This window comes from Schistocerca americana, chromosome 4 (assembly GCF_021461395.2).
Source record: "Schistocerca americana isolate TAMUIC-IGC-003095 chromosome 4, iqSchAmer2.1, whole genome shotgun sequence".
In the NCBI taxonomy this organism is placed as follows: Eukaryota; Metazoa; Arthropoda; class Insecta; order Orthoptera; family Acrididae; genus Schistocerca; species Schistocerca americana.
The window spans coordinates 334,332,754-334,336,927 of NC_060122.1; positions in this window are offsets into that span (position 1 = coordinate 334,332,754).

Sequence of the window (4,174 nt, forward strand, 5' to 3'; positions counted from 1 at the left end):
GTACACCAGGAGTAAATCTAATGATTGTGTCTAACTACAAGTTCTTAAATATTTGTGTATACGAATTAGCTTATTTTAAGTTGATCTAAATTGGTAAATACTTTGACATGTCCTATATCCTAGTAAAAAGAGATCTACCGATGAATAAAGCTGCTACTACTACTACTACTACAGTGTGTGGGATTTCCATGCCTGTTGCACTTCGTCGGTCAATACAGGGACGATTAATGCTGGTTGTGGATGACGCTGGAGTTGTCGTCCAGCCATGTTCCGTATGTGATCAATTGGAGACAGACTTGGAGATCGAGCAGGCCAAGGCAACATGTTCACACTCTAGAGCACGTTGGGCTACAACAGAGATATGTGGGAGAGCGTTGTCTTATTGGAAAACGCTCACTGGAATGCTGTTCATGAATGGCGGCACAATAGGTCGTATTACTAGACCGACGTACAAGGTGCGTGGGATAACGACGAGAGTGATCCTTCTGTCATACGAAATCGAACCCCAGACCATAACTGTAAGTGTAGGTGCAGTGTGTCTAACAAACAGACAGGTTGGTTGCTGGCCCTCAACTAACTACCTTCTAACCAATTCACGGTCATCATTGGCACTGGGGCACAAAACACTCCGGGCTACAATGATCTGTCGATTGACGCCACTGAAGTCGTAAATGGTGATGGTGTGGGGTCAGTGAAATGCACACTACAAAAAGGGTCTGGCTCGGAGCTTTCTTTGAAGTAACCCATTTGTAACAGTTCGTTTTGTCACTGTGGTGCCAACTGCTACACAAATTGCTGCTGCAGATGCAGTAGGATGCGCCAGAGCCATATGCTGGACTCCCTGTCGGCAGTGCCATGTGGTTGTCCGGAGTCCGGTCTTCCTGCGACCGTACACCGCCAGCAATCATACACAGTGGCTGCATTCGTGGCAAGTCTTTCTTCAGTATTGCATAAGGAACGTACAGCTTCTGTAGTCCTATTACACGACACCGTTCAAACTGAGGTGTTGATAATGACGTTTCTGTCACCTTAAAGGCGCTCTTATTAACATCAACTCACCATGTCCATTATGAAAGATGGTGTATTTGAAGCAAACCTGATTTGCGTCCTCATAGTGGTGCTACTAGCGCCAATCTTAAGCGACTGTCACAAAATTTGAAGAGACATTTTTCAGATGTAGAAACAAGCCTACCGAGTTTCATTTACATTGCACAACTCCTTCTTGGTGTTGCAATTTTTTTTGCGTCAGTGTTTATCCTGTCTACGTCGGCCATCATCAGTATTTTGTTGCCGAAATCGTGAAACTACTTTTACTTTTTCATTTTCTAATCTAGTTCCCTCAGAATCGCCTGGTCTAATTCCACTACATTCCTTTACACCTCATTTACTTTTGCTGAAGTTCATCTTTTAATTTCTTTTGAAGACCCTATCCATTTCGTACAAAAGCTCTTCCAAAACTCTTCTTATCTCTGACTGAATTAAAATGTCATCGGCAAATCTCAAAGCTTATATTTCTTCTCCCTGAGCTTCCACATTTCCTTCACTTGTTGCTCAGTGTACAAATTGGATAACATTGGAGGTATGCTGCAATTTTGCACCATACCTTGTTCAGATCGAGTCAGTGATTATAGTTCGATTACGGAAATGGGCAACATCGGCTGTTTTCCTCGATTAGTACCTAAATCGATACGTCTCTATCTACAGCCATACCCAACAGACTACTTTTAAGTCAATGGCAGAGGGTAATTCCCATGTTACTACGTATTAGGGTTTTTCCCGGTACACTCGGGTACGAAGAACGGAAAGAAGGACTACTTAATGAGTATAATCTTGTCTTCGTAATCGCTACTGGACCTACTCGTAGAGAGCTGTGCTATTTAACTGCAGCAGCAACAGCTGTCGGTTTTCATTCTAAATTTCTTTTACCTTTGTTGAAGTTCATCTTCAAATTCCTTTTTAAAGACACTATCCATTTCGGTCAACGGCTCTTCCAAACCTCTTTTTATCTCTGACAGAATTAGAATGTCATCGGCGGTTTGGATCACTATAGGGTTTGCTCAACGAGGTAGGAAAGTCCTGTCAGTTATTAGCGCACTTGTGAAATTATAGTTAGACATTTTGCAGCGTAAAATAAACAAACAAAATCAAAGCCAACAGCGAAAATGTAATATACACGTTACGTTACCGGCCGCCCGCGTCGTTTACAAATTATTGTAGTATATAGTACCTTTAGTAGCAGGGCGATACGGAAACGGTGAACAGAAAAGAGAACGCAGTCAAGCTCACTGGTTACTGCTACGGTGTCCATCGTATAAACAAACAGCTGACAATCACTTTGTTCGTTTGATACAGGTATATGTTTCAGAAGCTCACTATCATACGAGGTCGTTCGATGGCTGCTGTAAGCTTGTTTCCTTTCTTATTTTTTATTGTTATGGGACTTCATTACTTTAAATATTGACATTGCATTGACGAAAATCAGCAGTGTTACATTATTAATAGTGTCGCATCCCTCGTCTCCAGTTTTGTAAGGGCCTCGTCACCAATGCTGTGCAGGCCGAGTTTGTGCGTTCGTGAAACGGCTTCTGGAACAATATACCGCTAAGACAATTTCTCCCTGCCACTATTATACAGCTATGCCCCAGGGTCAGGTGAAATGAGAGGAGAACGAAGGTTCTACAACACTCCAAAAAATTAGTAACGAAGTTACACAAATGAGTTAAAAGGTTTACGTATCTTTGTGACTAGTTGAATGATTAAGTCTGCAACACTGCATGTAATATAACACAAAAAGGCCCTCGATGGCTAAGTACAATTAATCGTAGGTAAATTTCACAGTACATAGCAAATGCAATTTACAACAACTGTATGTTCCCTGTCTAAGTCAGCCCTGGACGGTGATCTATAACCAAGTGGGCGATAGGTGCTCTTCTATCTTCTGAGTAGGCTTCTGTCCGTTGTCGTCCGGTCATTGGCGGATTGTACTCGGCTGGAAATTGTCCGAGGCGTACCGGATATCTTCATCCTCAGTGCCGCCCGTGGCGCTGGTGGAAATCACGCAAGTGGTGAGTCTCTATGTTACTGGCACCAGCTCGCATCTCTGCGCATGTGATGCTTTTTACTTGACAAATACTTTGACCGAAAGTTACCAAACAGATAATCCAGTACTTTCACAAGAATGGAATGTGATTAAAATTTCATTCTTGCGAACTTATTCTCGTTATTTTAAGTACAGAAAAAAGCGATTCCTACAGATTAGGAATGGTGTGAATACATGATGGCTGTGGGAATGTCTAACTTGTGCTGGAACTTCAGGTGGAGATGCAACAAAGCATGTACAAAAGATGCGCATCGTCATCTCTCGGGCCATGAGATATGTCGAATCATTGGCACGTGGAACGTGGGAGCATCATACTGACAAATCGCACGGATGGCTTCAGGGCAACCGTGTTGCTGAAAGTGTAGGCGTAGGTTCTTCCAGAACGTCTGCACTATGAGAAAGTCGTAGGATTGGTCGACTACCTCTGAGAATCACAAAGCACAGCTGGGAACAGATTACTGAAAGCTGGGTTGAGAACTAGAGTCCATTGGGACATTGAGTGGAGTTCTATAGCGTCGAGCAACGAGTGTCGCTTCTGTTTGCGGCGGTCAGATCGATACCAATGCTTGGGTGTCCGATCCAGTGAAAGGTTTCAGGAAGAAGCGGTTCTGGAGACTCATACCTCTCCGGCTCCTGCAATCATGATGTTAGGAGCTAATGTATGTGTCAACAGGAAAGATCTGATAATTGCTGAAAGTAGGCTGAATGCTACCCAGTATGTGGTAGTAGCGGTAAAACGTGTCGTCCCCTCAGTGACCAGCGTAGCAAGCGACATATTCCACCAGGATAATGCAAGGCCTCATTCCCCAGTTCACACCAGAAACACTTCGAGGAATATACGGGGTTTTTACTGACCGGCACGGTTTCCTGATTTGCCACCCGAGCTCGTGTGTGATGTGATAGGAAGACGTATAATTCCATACTAGCCCCCGATCAGCAATCTTCATGAACAGAGACAGTACATGTTTCTGGTATGGCGAGAAATTCCTCGATAAGAGACCTGCATCATTATTACAACAAATACAAGAGCGAGTTCATGTCCTTGTGTGTCATAACTCATACTGATACTGATTA